This window comes from Dromaius novaehollandiae, chromosome 1 (assembly GCF_036370855.1).
Source record: "Dromaius novaehollandiae isolate bDroNov1 chromosome 1, bDroNov1.hap1, whole genome shotgun sequence".
Lineage (NCBI taxonomy): Eukaryota > Metazoa > Chordata > Aves > Casuariiformes > Dromaiidae > Dromaius > Dromaius novaehollandiae.
Window position 1 is genome coordinate 199,288,375 of NC_088098.1, and position 18,239 is coordinate 199,306,613.

The following is an 18,239-nucleotide window of genomic DNA, read 5'->3' on the forward strand; positions in this document are numbered from 1 at the left end:
CCAGCGTGACCTGCTGGTCCTGCTGCCCCCGTTGCGCTAATCCATTAGTCTGCCAGGGACCGCTGGGGCCGGCTGCTCGGAGGGCAGCAGCACGATCCTCCAGGCACCACTGTGGCAATGCCGGCGCATCCCCCTCGCAACACCGTCCCCTGGCAGCGGTGTGCTTAGCGCTGCCTTCCACCTTTCCTGTGTGGGCACGTCCCTTCCCCGGCTGCTTCCTGGGTTAGTGTTATCCCATCCTTGAACAAGGCACAAAGATGTCTGAGAAGGAGGCGACTAGCCACTTTGTGTAGTTGCAGTCTGGCTCATGCTTTGGGGGAAACATTTCAGTGAGCAAGAGCTAACAGATCAGGCTGATGGTTATGCCAGCATCTTCCTCTTAAATATCCATTCTTTTCTCTTTCCATAGAAGAGTGATATTAAAATAATCAAGCTTTTTCTCATAAATATTTTTTGAATAGAAATTTCCAAGAGATCTGACTGCATCTTAGCACATACATTTTCTATACAGCCCTATGGGTATGCTACTCTTCAGCTTCCCGTGCTTCTCCATAAGTTACTGGTATGTGGACGCACAATTTCTATGGAAAATGGTAGAAGAATAATGATGAATGCTGCACAACCGGACCAGATATTTCCTTCTTTTTCCCTCCTGCCCCAGGATGGTCTTAACACAAAGAGTCTCTCAGTGTTTATGGCATTTCACACTGATTTTTTTATTACAACTAAACTGTTGATAACTAAATCCTCTCTTGTCAGACTACGCCCACAACAATAGTAATATTCGGCTTTATTTGGCATTGTTCTGGGATTCACAGAGCCATAAAGAAAGTTTATGAGAGCAGTGCCATATCCTACACGACAAAGGTTGATGTCATGTGTGCCATTAGATGAATCCTGCTTCTAAAAACATCACAACAAAGGATCGAGCAAAACTTCTCTCCAAAGTAAGTAGTTCCATGTGGCAAGCCTCGGCAGGCATGGAGCAAACCTCCACGCTCCTACACAGCCCCCTCGACATCACAGAAATATTTTTTGTGGCTAAACACGCAGGTCGGAAAACACAATGCTGTAACTTTTTTTTGCCTCAGTGGTCATTCATGACCAAAATGTTCTGGCTGCTGTAAATTACTGGCAATATTTTGAAAGGTTCAATATAAAATGAAATTCTTTTCTAAATGCTACATCATATGTATTGCGATATCAATTAACTTGATTTTTTTTTAAGAAAGGAAATGTCCATCACTGAGAATTTACAATATGTGAAGTTTGAACCCAAAATGAATTCTGACAGCTTGGTTGCCATAAACTCAGAGACACAGCGCATAGTGGAAACACTGACATAATCTTAGCTGCAGTGGCAGGAATGGTGCCAGTAAACTAGAATGTCCTGTAGGCATAATGTAAGACAGACTTCATTAGGCTCCCCAGATTTCAATTTCTTTGAAAGCAAAGTTAATAGAAAAATTTGTGTATACCTATTCCTTTGGCTAAGAAAGAATAACCTGTTGTATGTACTGGTGACTATTGTTATTGGTTATATCACGTTACATTTTGCACATGGGAAAAGATGCTGGGGAAGTCCCCCCCCTGCTTTGTTGCACAGTTATGTCTCCTTACGGAGCAATGTAGGCACACTCAGGTCACAGCTGAACAAGTATAAGGGCAGAGTCAGATGTGCACACTGCAAACAGGGTGCTGGTAGGAAGAAGTCACCGCTTTCACATTTCCAGCTGGCCATGTCATGCCACTGCCGCACAGTTGCCATCAGCTCCACTGGCAGAGCTGCTCACAATGAGCTCTCCACAAACTTGCTAAAATGAAACAGATTAGCAAAGACTTCCTGTTTAAATTGTGTACTATAATCTTGTTGATATGGCCTGAAATGGGCAAGGAAGGGTTCACACAAGAAGCTGCTGGCACATGAGTGGGCCAGAGGGAACGATGGCCAAGGGCATCCCCTCACAGTGGCACAGCCAGAGCCAGCAGATGACGTCCGTCCGTGACCTAGCGCTTTCCAATAACGCACAGTGCGCTCCTAGAGCACACCGCAACATTTTTAGATTGCTACGTGTACTGCTCGTCTTGGTTTTCGTACGAGAAATTTGCAAGTGCAAGACTCCAGAAAATAAATACATTGCCTCATTGAACTGTTTGGGGAGGGGGGGGGAGTCCTGCAGATGAAGAAAGAGAAAGGAAAGAAAGAAACTTTTTTAAAAGAAGTGTATTGAAAAAAAAAACTTAGCTTGACACTACTTTGCAGTCAGCTTTATGTGTTATTACACGTGCTACAAAGTTAATAATTCAGATCCATTTATATAAAAATTCAGGGCATAGAAGAGCAAGAGAAATGGCTCTTCTCCACCTTTTAGATTAGATTCGTTACAAGGTAACAAATGATGCTCTGTGAGTATAATCCCAAGTGGATGTATGTGAGTGAACACTTTCATTCCATCCTGCACTGAGCACTTTTTCTTAAGTTGTTAATTTTCAGTGGGGTCAGTGATGAAAGGCCAGTGAGAAATGGGCTCTGCACCTGGGATGCTGGGGGCAGTGAGGTTTATCCTCCTCCTGAGCTCTGCAGGGTGCGAGTTGTACTGCTCCTTTATCTGTGCAAACCCCAGGGACTGTCAGCAGAACAGCAGATTTTACCTTTTACTTATGCTGCTTAAGCGAGTCCCTGGCTCTTGTGGGCACTGCGATACTCTGGTCCCAAGTCAGCAGAATCCCTGATTCTTCAGGGTTGTGGCTGGTTTTACCAGAAACTAGCTGGCAGAGATAATAGATGGTAAGAGGTACTCAAAGGTGGTTGTTTCTTGGTAGGTTTGAAAAACGTCAGCTACAACTGTTGATCCTCCCTCTGTGTCACTAACTGTGAGTGCAAGCAAGGTTATGGGAATACTGCTGAAATGTGGGAAATTATATTTTTATGCGTGCTGTTTCCTGGCTAAGCCAGGGACAAAGATAAAACTATGACGAACAGCAACACAGTCTTTTACTGACACCGTAGCTTTTAACCGAAGACGCCTCAAAGAAACGAATCTTGTTTTCCTGGCCATAAAAATGCATATTTAATCCACAACTATCTTCCTTTATTGTCAAACAATAAACAGTGCCTCTGGTTTCTTAGGGAGGAGTGTGCAGAATGCAAATCGTTCTGCTTGACAGACGTTTAAGAAACTTCTCCCTTGCTGGAGTGCAGTAGCAGGACGCGGATTAAGCAGGCACAGTGCAGAGGGGCTTTCCACGTGTCGGGAACTTCCGCAGCCACTCAAGGTGCCCGGCAGCGTGCTAAGTGGTGCCGAGGCAAACTGCTGTCCTGCCGCGCCAACGCTGTTGCGGGGGACAAACAGGCATGGAAAGCTCCAGCTCCAGCGCTCTCCTGGTTAAAGTAAATAACATTTCTCCCCTGAAATTACTTTGCATTTCCCTGAAGAGTTCTTAAAATAGCCATGACACAAAGTGTAAAGGAAAAACTGCTGGAATTGGGTCCTGCTGAGGACAAGGTAACAATATCAAGGATGTGAAGTGAGGTACCATTTCACTGTGTAATTCACGTCTCATCAATGTCAAGGCCTCCGGTGGCAATATTTCCTTCTTCTACGAATAGACCTTAAAAGTATTTTAAGAATCTAGTTGTCATGCAATAAATGGCATAGCACTTTGTTCTGAGTAGAAAGGTTTGCTTGTTTTCAGTGGTAACGGTATTTTGCATGTAAAAAAGGGGAATGGGGAATGTTTTATTGCCAGCACTTTTCCTTACAGGGGGATGAATCACTTACATTCTTGGCAACCAAGCTCAAATTCACAAGAATGCTCAGTTTGATCAACTTCCTTCAAAACACTAAGCTCAAAGTAAAGAGGAAAAAAGGAGAGAAAGAAACTTGGATGGGCTTGTATGCGGAAGACATTACGAGATGGACATCCAAGCAGGAAGACAATAAATCTAGTGTACAAATTGTTTTGCCCAAAGCAAGTCACTAGCTTGCTGTTAAAGGAGGGTCCAGACTAAATTAAGAGAATAATACTGGAAGGAAAAAAACAAGGAGGAAAAGCACCAGAGAAAAGAAAGAAAAGCCTGCCGATTTGGCAGAAATGGAGGATGTTGTGTCAAAAATTAGTTTGTTTGCTAACAAAACAATGTGAATTTTCAAGAAAAATTACCACCCTGCCTTTCTGAATGGAAGACTGTGCTGAGAAAGAAAAGAAACAAAATATGAGAATATGGTTAATTTGGACGTGCAGAAGCCGCCCACGCTCAGGCTGTGGTTTCACACGACAAGGCTGCGGTTACACGGGCCGTTTTTGGCAGCGGTGGGGACTCAGCCAGCGCCGGCCGCCGGCTGCTCGTCTCCAGCCCAGGCTGCCCTCAGCGCCGTTTGCGGGGCTGCGCCGTGAGCTGCGCTGTGGACGTGCTGGCACCCCAAGGGCTCTCTTCTGCTGTTTTTATTCTAGTGGACTGTATTTCGGCTCGATGGGTCCCTGGGCCAGCTCCCCCAAGAGGAAGCCCCGTCACGGCGTGCCGTAAGCAAGTGGCAGCAGAGGGGTCAGCTGGCTGGGCACAGCCGGAGCTGGCACCGCTCTGAAACACCTATGTGCCAGCTGCTCGCTCCAGCTCACAGGCAGTCCAATGGCACCTCCGGTCCGAGCAGCACAGCCGCTCGCTGGCTGGTGCAAAAAGAACCCAAACAAATCCCCGAATATCATTTTCTGTGGAATTCCCCTTCACGTGGGTCCTGCTCTGCGTCACTGTGCGGTCACGCAAACAGCTGGGCGCAGATGATGCCGTGGCTGAGGAGTGGTGGGAGAAGCGGGGGAGGTACAGCTTCCCCAGGTTACGTGTCCCGTCTGCGTACCTCACTTGGTGCCTTTTGATTTCCCCTGCTCCTTGCCCCAGCACCGCGGCCCCCCTTGCTTGCAGTGCAGCACCAGGGTCGCAGCAGGCCGTAGCGCGGCAGCACATCCCCACATTTAACATAACTGGCCTCCTGCAGCCACTATGGGGCTGCTATGTGTCTATGCAGGGTGTCCCCCCAAATATACATTCACTTTAGTGAGTCTGATATGGGGAAAAAAGATAATTGGGGAAGAAGGAGAAGGTGGAGGCCCAGGAGAGCTGGGCCAGGCCACAAAGGAGGGCTGGGACTCGCAGCAAGAGCAGTCTGAAAGACCCCGCAGTAACGTCAGGGTCTGATACCCCGGGCATCGCACAGCGGCCATTGCGTGTGCTAAGAATCACAGTTTCAGTATATCGCTGCCTCCATCGGGCTCCGCAGAGCCCACGCAGAACAGCCAGCACTTCCTCTCCACTTCTGTACTCAGATCTGCTGCTTATATGCAGTGAATCCCATACTGTGGGGATGATGTGAGTTTACTGTCTGTTCATCCAAGCAAGCGTGTCGCATCCACGGAGTTAGAGCAGTGCTTCCTGGTCAGATTTCCTGCACACACTGTACAACAGGTCAGCACGTGTCCTGGGGGACATGTCTAGTTTTTCCGAACGTGTAGCCTTCCTATCCAAGGTACAGTACAGTCCTCGGGAATCTGGGCAGACTACGTTTCCAGGAAGAAAAAGAAAACACCTAGAAAATCTGGACCGAGGCCTCAAGCCAGAACCTCGGACACTACACAAAACACTGGCCCCAGCTGCCAAGGAGAAACGCACGTAATCTTCAGCCCTGGAGTTTTTAAGACGAGACAAAAATAGTGAAGCGGGACAGACTAAGTAGATGCTTCCCAGCCTTATGTTCCTGCCATCCTCTGCCAGGAAGGACTGGGTCAGCCCCTCCCCCCCCGCCCCAGCACGAGCAATGGCAGCACGGCCTGTTCTCCGCTCTGCAACCTGCTCCCTTGCCCAGCCTCTCCGCTGGGACCAGCACAGACCTGGGACAGCCGCCGCTCCCAGCCTGGCAGGGCTGGGCACCGCGAGACGGGAGCCTCGTGCGCCCTGCGTCTCCGCATCCAGGCCGGAGAGCAGAGCAACGGTGGTGGTAACAGCGTTCCCTCATAGCAACGCGGAGCAGGACGGAAATGCGATGAAGGTTTATTTCAGGACTCAAATAGGCAGAACAAGAGTCGATTGTTGTTTTGGGGAAAATGAAAGCCGTTGCTGTCAAAACGTTTCACCGACTTGGCAAAAATGCCAGGCTGGCCCTGCTCACAGCATACACGGACTTCAAAGGGCTCCTCTTGAATAAGGAGTAGCGGGAGCCAGATCGCTGCTTCCTGCGCGCTCAGCCGAGGTTAGCCGGTGCGCACTGCCGTGCCCACGGCGGGGGTTTCCTCCCGGTGCCAGCCAGCTCGCTGCCACCTCCGCCGCCAGCTTTGCGGGCCCAAGTTTGCTTTAGCCACTCGGCCCCGACCGGCCGCAGGAAGAGCGGCTGCGAGGCACGCGGCCAGCCGCCACGGGAGCGCCGATCCACGGCAGGGACGCTGCGACGCACGGGCCGAGGGCGAGCGGCCGCTCGGGAGGGCGGGCGGCCCGCAGACAGGATGCGGGCTGAATGAGCTGCCATTCCTGGGGAGGGCAGTCCCTAAGGTCACGACAGCCTTCAATGGCATGGCAGCCGGAGAGGAAACTGCCTCAGAGGGTGCTTTCATAATGCTCGGGTTATGAATAAATTCAGCCTCTTGTGCTCTGGGTTCCCAAGTGTTAGTCATCGAAAATGTGAATAGGAGCGTAAGGTTAGGAGAGAACAATTCTCCCATGCCCGGCCGAAGCGGCTTCCTCCCCCGCCCGCTCTGATCCAGGCAGGGCTGCGTGTCCCGTGTGCCACGGCTCGTGGCTGCTTAAGGGGAATGCGTATACAGAGGGGATACAACCTTGGGCAGGACCCAGCGCAGGATGGACAGGCGATGACCACAGACCTGATGTCAGTGTAGGTCATTGCAGTTAACTTCTGCGGTAAGCAGTTAAATAGAGGTGCGACCTTAATAAATGTTCTTGATATTCACTCACTGACTCAGGTTTTGGATATAACTAGGTATAACTTTACGGGCCAAGGCTGAGCCATACTTTGTGCAGGTGCTTAATGGTGAAAAGCTGAGAGTGGAAGAGCAGGTTGGGCGGTGCAGGGGCTTAACACACTGCGGCCCCACAGGAGCTCTCTTGGTTCGGGGCAGAAGCCACCACTACCCTAGTCAACGCTGCGTTGATTTAGTGGAAGGAGGCCCGGGGGTCTTTGAAGTTGTCACAACAATAAATCCAGAAAACTGATGGAGATTTTTCATCCTTTAAGAGGCAAAGAGTTTTCTGGGAATATTTGTCCCTTAAGGCTCCCAAAAGTGAGGGGACAGACGAGGTCACCCATTCTGCTCCCCCACGTCTGTGTCGGCAGTTTGCCCAGACCGTCACCGTTACCAGGGCATCTTTTCACTTCTTGCAGATCTTATCTGAAATCTTAATTGAGGCGCATTTAGACTATCCAAGGCAGTTTTTACACTGCTCAAGCTCAAGTCATTGAAATGTTTTAATTAACGAGCAAACACAGTCTGTCGCTTCCCTCTGTGTGACGCACAGAAATCTGTCTGCTTCCTCCCAGAGCACAGTACAGCATGTCTAAGCCACTGGCTACTATAATTACGATGGGATAAGCATTTATATGGCACTACAAAGGTGAACTGGGTGCTTTGCAAATACAAAAGCACTAACCTCATTCCCAAAGAATTCAGAGTCAAAATGGTCAAGAAAAAGCATGAGGCAATTGTCCTGAGGGAAAAAACGGATCCTGCAGAGACCAAGAGTCGCCAGAGCGGCAGGTCTGAGGGCCAGGTCTGCCGAGGGAGGGTTCTGAACGAAGCCAGGGCTGCATGACTTGCTGGCACTCGGAAATGCTGCCCTCTCTTATCTAGCCTGCCATGGACCTTTCAAATGAGCTTCAGGAGTCACTCAGTCGGTCTGTGCATGAGTTCTTCCCACCCATAAAATTGATATTACTTCACTGTATACACATGCAGCTACCAAAATAAAGGCAGGCTGCAGAAGAGAGGCTGAGAGGAGGCAGGAGGTATTGCTGCGCGGGAGCACGGGGAGGCACACAGGAAGCAGGAGAGGGGAATGGGAAAAATGAGAGAAAAACACTGAAGAGGAGAGAGCTCCTCGCGAGCGAGGAGGCAGGGAGCCAAGGAAAAGATTAGGAAACAAGATGGTATCCATAAAGTGCAGGGGAGAAGAATGAAGATTAACAACCTTTTGGTTAGACTAAAAGGAGTAGAGAAGAGCATGGAGAGTAACTGTGAGTAAATCACAGTACCTGGAGCAAGCAGTGGCCAGAGCGCAGAGAAGAGTTGTAGTCATAGTGATAGAAAAGCAAAGGCCACTTCAGGAAGAAGAAGATACTGAGACAAACTAAAAGCTTCAGATTAGGCCTTTAATGAGAGACTGGTAATACGAAAGAAAACGAAAGAAAAGTAAAGCAGGAGTCAAAAATGGTGAGATGAGGAGAATAATGAGGCCATTGGAAAAGAAAAAAACCTCACCCCAAAACAGGAAAAAATAGTGGAAGCACTGAAAGTAGATTTAGAGAGAACTGATACTTTTATATTGAAAAAAAAATCAAGTTGCGGCAGAATGAATATGTAATAGCAACAAGGATTTCAGGAAAAGAAATAAAAGAAACAAGGATGTGAGACTGGACAGACACGAGGCAGAACAGAAAACCGTTTCCCCACTAGAAAGGCAGAGGCAGCAGTGATGGGCACCTTGGGGAGGCGAGTGCAGCACCAGTAGCGGTGCAGTTTTCAGGAGCCACCAGCAGCCGGACGAGTCCGAGGGCCGCAGGCGCGCGCAGCGAGGTGGCCGGCTCCACGCGCGCCCCTCCGCACGCCGGCAGCACGAGGCGTCACCCCGGCGCGGCCGACGGACACCGAGCGGAGCACAGCGATAACCGTGAAATTCCAAAGGCCACGAAAGTACTCGCTGCGCCCAAACGCATTCCTCGCTTGGGTTTTACGACATTTCACAAGGCTTCTTAAAAAGTGACTTTTAAATTTGCACACCCCTATTGCTATGGACACAGCGGAGAGTTAGACAGATCTGGTGTGCACAGAAACTCAGGCTGTATCCTGAGCCTGCCCTAGCGCTACGCACAGATCAGGGATTTGGCATTGCAAAGAACGCCAAGACATTCAGTTATATGTGGGTATTTGCAAGGGGGAAAATACAGGCAAGAGCAATTATTAGACAGACAGATTTCGTTAGGCTAACGGGAGTACAAAGGAGCAGGGAGAGTAGCTGTAAGTAAATTACAGTACCTGAAGCAAGAAATGGCCAGGGCATAGAGAAAATTTGTAGTCATGGTGATAGAAAAGCCAGAGCGACCTGAGGTGTTTTTCATGCTGTCACGAGATGCTGCTTTAAAACAATTTGCTGTGATTTGTATGTCTCTCTTCACTTTGATTCACATTACAATAATATTATTATTTATGTGTTTATGATATTCCAAGATTTATAGAAGGCTTTACTCATTTAAGTTACGGAGTCAGATAATTGGTGATTCTCATTATAACCAAATTCTGTATTTTATTTAATTATTTGCAAATCACTTATTATCCACCCTGCAGTTTTAGTGACTGATGATGAATAAAAGTCACCCCTGATATTCAAAGCCTTTTTTTCCTTTAATCATGGAGGTTAGCTTTCATGAGCGTAGACACAGTATGCAAAGGTAACATGCAAGAGACTGAAAGAAAATAGCTAAAATTGAAAGTATGTCCAGAACCACGGTGGAGCTCTTTAGATAAGCAAGTCAGTATTCCTGAAGTGAGCTAAAAACAGTGGCTGGTGTGGGAAGAAAGTTCAAAATAGATGTAGGTTGAAAGACTGTGTGGAAGACCAGGAGACAAGCGGTGATAATGATAGTCATCAAATGGGAACATGTGGTTGTGAAGCATTTTTAGAGTGAAAAGTCTTTCAGTTTGGATGCTGTTTTCATATTCACATTATTCTGTGATGACATTCTAGTACAGCATTAGGGACAGTTTGGGGTTTTCACACTCTTACGCAGGGGGCACTCAGAATCCCCCCCCCCCCCCCCCGCCCCAGCAACTCTTTAGGGGCTGTAAATCTGAACCTGATTTCCATAAAAATTGTAGCTTTAAAATGGAGTTTTGACCCGTGTGGATGACAAGTCCTGACGTGCAATTTTCTGTTTCTATTGGAAAGGCCAGGCTTTGGCAATAGTTACCCCTATCCTTCCATGTTGGTAGTGATTATGCTAACTGATCTGCAGGAGTCAAGCCAAGTTATTTTATTCATTCAAGTCATTCACCTCATAGACAATAGCAAATACTTCTTTTTCAGTTTTCCAGTGTCCTTCTTTGCTGATAACGGTATGTAAACAAATGCAAAGCACACAAGGTCTCAGTTCCCAAGTACACAGAGGTGTGACTGTAGTTTTTCCTCTACTCTGTATCTTTCTCCGTCTGTGAACAAAATATGTAAGGTTTGTTGACTGGAGCTTCTTATTCGGCCTTGAGATGCCCCGACAAGTTGCATGTTATCCCACTTACCTCCAGCAGGCACCGAACTGGGGAGGCTGCCCCTCACAACTGCACCACGCTCCCGCGCAGCTGCAGAGAGGTGGTGGCTGCGGGCCGGGCCAGCAGGAGCTCGGAGACCTTGCCACCTCCGCAGGCAGACCTTGAACAGGGCAGTGCCGCAACCCCGCCGCGCTCCGAACACAGACCGCGCTGTGGGCCAGCGGCTGCCACGTTGCCCTGCTGGGTGTCCCTGCCCACCAGCAGTGCCTTGCAGATGAGACGGGTAGGGCCACCACGCCAGCATCAGGCCAACTCAATTGGCACAACCACCTGAAAAGCCAGCTGTGAAAAACAAGGGACGTGAGACAAAGGTTTAGGCTTACAGCACAACTGGAAAACTACTGTGCTTCAAAGACAGACTAAGGAGTGAGGATCTGAATTTCTGCAAATTATCTCAGAAAAGGCTTAAGTCTTGCAGGTTTCCACTAGAAGTCTGTGTCCGGCAACAGCCTAGAACCAAGGAGACTGAACATCCCTGCTGCCTCTTCATGTTTTGCAGCCTTTTCTTTCTCCCCCCACTGTCAGTATGATCCAGTCACTGATCACAGTTCAGGAAATGATGGGATTTCTGGTCCTGGCTTTGCCAATGAATTGCTGGGCTCCTTGAGAATAGTCATGTAACCTAGCCATGTTTCTCCTTTCACCTTTTATCCATCTTATCTGTGGAGATGTAATCTCTGATCCGAAGACGTTGTCTCTTATTATAAGTTTTTCAAGAGCAATTGGAGCCTACAAGTGCACCATCAAATACAGCAAGATTAACTGATACCTGATCCACGCTTGTCTGGAGCGTTCACATTTAGTAGCTGTTCTACATGGGGGGCTGCCTTGCATTAGCCTGGTCCTATTACTCCTCCTTTTTTTGTAACAGTTTTAATTTGAGTCACTTCAGCAACCTATCCCCACCTTCTTTGACACAAAAGGAGACTTTTTAAAAACAGAAGTACAAATGGATTTTTTTAAAAGCACATTGATGGCCTCTGTCCCTGTTCCTATTGTTGTCTTATTCAGTACACACAGTATAGACAGAATATATGAAGGTATGTAATTCAACCTCTTTTACAGTTTTCATTCTGTGCTTTATATTGGCTCATCCTTTTTTCACTGTGCATTGCTGATGTCACTCTGTGGTCTGTCTAGCTCTCTTCCTCTGCACTGGGTATGTGTCTTTTTCTTGTCCCTGATTGTACTTCCTTGTCCATCTGTACTACTATTTTTATTGTCTTTGAACACCCATTAATAGTACTTTTGAACACATGTCAGCAGCCATTTTTCTATCCCATCTATTCCTTTACTTTGTTCCGTGTCCAGTTTTCTTTCAGAATTTAATCAGCTGAAATTCTCTGTTGGGTTTTTCTTCCTCTTTTGAGCTGATTTACTCATAATAACAAGGCTTACAAGGAAAGATCCAAATTTTGTTGAAAGATCTGCTCCTAAGCTCATTACCATGGTCTCTATTTTTTGATAATCTTCCAACCACACTTCCTTGCTTTTAGAGACTCTGGGAGATCCAGTAACATCTTAGAACAGGAATGGTTTCCTTTGGGTCCCACATCGAGTCTAAAATGCATAGCATGTTGGGAACCCAAAACGTATCCAAATGATATTTAATCTAACACTTTCTTATAGGATGTCCTTTTCTGAAGCCCTTATCCTTGTATTACTTCTCATAAGGCAGTCTATTAAAATTGCTAACTTCTGACTCAAATCTGCGCTTTTGCTGGGAGAGGACCATTTACATGTTTCTAAACTGAGATGGTTATAGCCTATCTAGTTTTATTTTCTAGGGATACTGGACTGACAGTCCTCTCTGTTGAAAGCCTCTGTTAATACATTTATTCTCTCTAGCAATATCTTCAGCCTCGTTTTAGGACAAGAAGCTTCCTTATCTGTTTCCAAGATGTGGACACCTTGAAGCTCTCTGAAATGGTCCGGTTCTTCGCTGTGAGCAGGGTTAGGAATAATTGTGTTAAAATGCCTGTGACTCAGTCTAGTCTGCAACCAAATGGATGTGGTTTCCTAAATAACCCTGAGGCTGTGTGTTGTATGCATCCCCACTTACTGTGCCTGCTGTGTCTGTGCGACATTTTGCCAGCAATCTCCCTACTGGCAATCTTCTCTTAGGCCTCTCTGGTGAGATGTCAAATAGGTACATTTGGGGGGATGCGACATTCAAGCAGGTAACTAACTAAAAGTATCCATTTTTAGGAAAGTTTTGTTCACAACTATTTTGGGCTTCCTTTGAGTAGATTACAGTCTCTGTCACATGAGTCATCTTTGTCTCTTCTCCCAAGGTCTTATCGCAAAAATCTCAGACTTCCCCTATGCATAATAGTAATGAGCTACTCAATGGCTAAAGCATGTGTCATTTTATACTGATGTAGTAACTTATTTCTGTATTACCTCCAAATATGTTAACTTACACCACTATTTCATGAGATAAAATGGCCTGAGGTATAATTGCAATGCTTAGCAGTGGCATGGTATCTGACATTGTAATGGGAGTTTACATATATTAAGCCAGTCACACTATGTCCTGCAAAGCAAAACTGAAAAACAAAGACAGTTTAAGCAATTTGTCAGGGGATACCCCATGAATTCGCCCCAAAGCCAGTGCAACTGTTTAAGAATCTTGCTTTCCAACTTGTACTTCTTTGCCTGAAAAGGCAGGGTAGCCCAGTTTAATCTCAACTAAATGAGACACCATTTTTTCTGCTTCACCGATTTCAGACTTCCTATAAACCTACTATATCACAGGAAATAGGAGATTTCTTCCCCTACGCTCAACTGCTGGTAACGGAATACAGCAAAACACTGGATTCGAGTTAATAGTTGAAACATATTGAAAGTGTCCTTTCCTTGATAAACTCACTTGAAAATATGTGTAGTTTATTACAAAGGCAGTAAAATAAATTCCTTAGTAACCAACAGTTTTAAAATTGATAAATCAGTCAAGATGCAAATTTGATAGATATTTAAAAAATATATATTTTTCTAGTGGGTAGAGCTACACAGGACTTTAATACCAGGCCTTCTAAATAGGTACAGTAAACTGTCAGAGAAATGAGCACAGCTTTCTTTCAAATTAATGCTAAACTATGCCACCAGGTTTTGAGGCATCAGTGTGAAATAATGATAGCTCATAGAGAAAGCTCTTCATCCAGCGATTTCCTAGTCCTTCCAAACATGGGAATCATTCTACTTTCCTTACAGACAGGGAAACTGAGGTGCAGAAGTTAAGTGGTTTGCTGACAGTCCCAAAGTGTGACAATGAATGCAGGAAAGCTGAACTATGCTATCTTTGGCTCAAGGGGCCTGGAGATTACTCCCTCCCCCAGTCATCGATATGAAACGCTTTGGCAGAGTATTACCGTCTGAAGCCTTGGATGGCTCCCTAACGCTGTGTCTCTGTACGGTTTCAAAATTATCTGAAATCCTTTCACTCATGCGTGTTTGCAGGCATGCATGTTGGGGGGGGGGGGGTGTAGCCTTCACGAGCTACACACATGGCTCATTCCTCTCCACAAGCTCTCTCATCCTCCTTTCCCACCCCTACTACTCCAGGAATGTCCTAGTCCCAAACTCCCACCTCTGTACCAGGGGCTCTGTGCATTCTTTCATACTTTCCTCTCCAGAGTACTGGAGAAGAAAAGTGCCTCATTTGTTCCCTCAGGAAAGTGGTTCTTCACAGCTCCCTCCTCTCCTCGGTTCTTTGCTTCCCCATGCAGGCACTTCATGTAGCTACCTTGTTCTCCCCAGTTCCAAAGTCCCTCATTTTCTGCCCCAAGCTAAGGGTTCGACTGCGCTCCCATTCCTCCCACACCTTTCCTTCTGTCTGGAAGGTGAATCATTCTGGGTGTCTGCAGTAGGAAGGGCAGAGCTGTGCTGGGAGTATTGTTATGCTGGAAGATGCTGGCAGCTACTGTGCCTGGCCTTTGATGCACAGGTAATGAGACCAGATTGGTGGTTGCTGCATGCCCTCATCAGTTGCTAGGACTTCATTCCCCTTTCTCATTTTCTCCAGGATCAGAAGGTTGCTGCCCCTAAAAATGCCTATAAACAGTTCCTAAATTTTTGTAATTGATTGGATGTGGTGCCCAAAACAATCGGCACTGTAACCAAACAAAGAAATGACAGCAAGTCAGTGGTAGGGCCTTGAAAACTTTGCCAGTTCCCTCATAAACAGTGCAACTGGTTCATGTTGGTGAAACACCACACAAAATCACGCTGTCCCTTCAGCCCTCTCGGGCGCTGCTTGGGCTCCTGCTGAAGTCAATGATTGACAAGAAGTGTGGGGCTGGGGGCAGAGTACATAGGAACATGGGTACTTGGGAAATCCAATGTTTTTGACATTCTGAGTGAGGACTGTAAAGGCAGCCTGAGCCTCCAAAATGTCTTTCCCAGTACGGTGAGCCTGGGTTCGTGTTTTATCTGCAAAGTGGAGTCAATTTCAAAGTCAGATTTGTCCTATTTCATCCACTTTGTGCTGAAATCAAAGGTATTTCTGAAGTACCAGCTCTTACATTTTCTATACCTCTGTCATCAAAACAGAATATCATGATGGATCTCATAGAAATAGTCCTGATACAAAAAGCATACCTAAATCACAGTTAGAATTTAGTTATTATTAAAATTTTCACTCTTCCAATTACTGAACCATTGAGCCTGACTTTGACTGCCATGAATGTCAGTTTACATGACTGTTAAACACACATTACATTCACACTCCCAGGTTAGGTTTCCTGTACTCTGCTGGAGAACTGAGAATCAGAACTCCTGTTTTTAACTGGTTTTGCATTGGAGATTTGGGAAGAATAACTCCCAGGACCAGCAAGCAAAATAGGTATGTTTAAAACAAGAATGTTTCATTGTTTACCCAAGTCTTCTTTCCTGGCACATCATCTATTTCGTATCACAGTAGTTTGTTCTAGACATGTTCTTGTAGTGAAGGATGTCACTGCCTGCAAAATTGTGTGTGTGTGTGTGTGTGTTTGTGTGTGTGTGTGTGTGCTAATACACAAATATATTCACATGTTCAAAATCCTTTTATGCATATGTGTGTGTTTCCTCTTTGAAAAAAGACAGGCAGAGAATTAGAGGTTACGGGTGATATTCTTGCTTTATCTTTCTTTTTCAAGTTTTCTGAATGGGTTCAAAGTAGTTTATTGGCTTCTAGTACTGTGTAAAGAAAAAGTTCATCCACCCACATCACAATTATTTGGTTGCTAGGAGTATTTTTAGCAGCATGATTTGGTAATTGGTTCCAAATATAATACTTTAGAAAGAGTCACACTGTGGCCCAGCTAATGGTGATACAAAAGTATGGGGAGGGGACAAAGCTACTCACAGCATTAGATGTGAGGGAATGGAAGTGAGTTGCACAGAGCTCGTGCTGCCCTTGCTATCTCAGGTGGGTGGAAAGAGAAGGAACGTGAAACCCTGGAGCCTTGGTCCCTCCCACTGTACCCACACGGCAGGGCAGACAGCTGCTCGGGCAAGTCAAGAGGTGAATGCTATAATCATAGATCGAGCAGAGACACTCACTTAAGCAGAGCCATGGATAAAAACACTGCCCCTTACTCATGGTAGATTATTATCTCATGGTCTAGTCTGTAAATGGATTTGCTCATACAGACAAACGGTATTGTTCTTTTTATGCAGCATCTTTCCTTCCAGCAATATCTTACTGTGTAGAACACAGCCGGGAGGAAAGACATGAATGATACACAGTGATCTCCACATACTTACAGAGAGCAAATCATGTTTTAATGGAGAAGCTGAATCACGCTACGACCCAGCTGAATTCCATTCCTTTAGTGTTTTGAGGAAGATGATTTCTAACAGTTTGGGTTTCTCAAGGCTAAAGGTGGAAACAGTCTGAGGAGGCTAGTAGTCTGTGGTGGACCAGCCCAATATGGGTACTTTCTAGAGAGCAGATGCAAGCCAACTCTCTTGAACCTGCGGCTCTGCTGCCCGGATCCAGATCCAGCAGCTCTGTGCAAATGCGTGGAAAGCAGAAAGTGCACCTGGCTGGATCCAGTTGAGTTTCATTTCCAGAGGGACTGGTATGCAAAAGGAAAACAAACAGGTTTGAAGGAGAAAAATAAAAGATTTCTTTTACCTAGATTTAATAATGCAGATGACAGCCACATCTTTAAGAAAGGACATATTAGCACACAGTAAGCATTTTTTATCCTGATGCTGTTCCTTTAAGCCAGCCTGAACTTTATTGGGAAAAGGTCTCAAGCCATTGAGCAATCCCTGGTTTGGGCAATCACATTGCTATGCTTCATCGGTTAAGTATAGCAGTAATTCGGAAAATGAAGCCATGCTGCCTCTGTCATATCATTTAATATTTACTTCAGTTTTGCAGGTATTTGAAGATTGCAAAATGAACCACTTTACCCTGCAATAGTCTGTCAACATTGGAATCTGCTCTAAACCTAATGGGTTTCTTTAGCTCCCTAGAGTTGGAGGTTTCCTTCCTCCTCCCCCTGCAACATATTCCAGTCAATGACACTATTGAAATTCTGACAGTAATTTATATACAGTAAGTGGCTGACCTCAGATGAGACGCTGAACAATTCCCGTGCACCAGGCTGCATTTTTCTCATGAAATACAGCAGTTTATTTGCAGTCACTTACCATTAATCCCCCTCTCCTCCCAAACCAGCATCATTTAAAAGCACTATTGACAGTTTGCAGGATGGAAATTAAAGGGGGAAAAAGATGATAAACAAGCTTAAATACTCTTAGATAGGACTGCAGATGAGGAACATTACTCACAAAAATAGTCCCCTTGGCTTTGAAGAGGCTGTAAATATAGCTCCCATCCTAGAAAGAGTTATGCATAGACTTTTCTTTATACACATTCTCAGTCCTGCTCAAGGCACTGGGACTAGTCACACGACTAAAGATGACCATGTGCCTTAAGTGTTTGCAGGACTGACATTTCCCCTCGCACTATCAAAAGCTTTCCCTGCCAGAGAGAGCTTTTACGAGGGATGAGACACACAGCTTCTCCTCACAGCTCTGTAACAGCATTTCAAAAATTTTAAAGTTTCATTTCTGGACTGCAGGCTTCTTCCATGTTAATGATCTGAAGATATATACGTATTTACTTTCTTATTGGTCTTAATTTGTACTAATATTCTGTTTGTTGCTAGTGTCCACGTCTGTGACACTGAGGGGCCAGAAGAAACCTCCTTCCCAGATCAAAACACTGCTGTATTATGAAGGGGGGAAAACGATTTCTGGCTGATAATCAGTCTTTATTAGGGACCAAAGAGAGCTCTAACATCAAAATGCTCCTGCTTTCATGAAAAACAGGCTCAGATCCAGGCTGCTCCATCCGTAACGAGGTCAAACACAAGCTTTGCATCCAGAAATCCTTTAAAGCTTGGGTCTGAATTTGTGATCCAGATGCGAGTTCCCTGGCCGTCCCACTGTTACTGCTCTGGCACCTTGCAGCACCCTTGTATCCCCGTGGTGACGAAAATAAATACCTAAGTAGAAATAATTCCCCCCCCCCAAAAAAATCCAGAATAAAGCCCAAACAGGCGTCGATTGAGAAGTAATCAAAAAAAAAAAAAAAAAAAAAAAAAGTGGCAGGGACAGGAAAGGAATAATGGTAATTCCCAGTCGGAAGCTCTCCATTAAAACGAGGCCCGCCAGCCGAGGGGTCCCACCGCCGGGCCGCC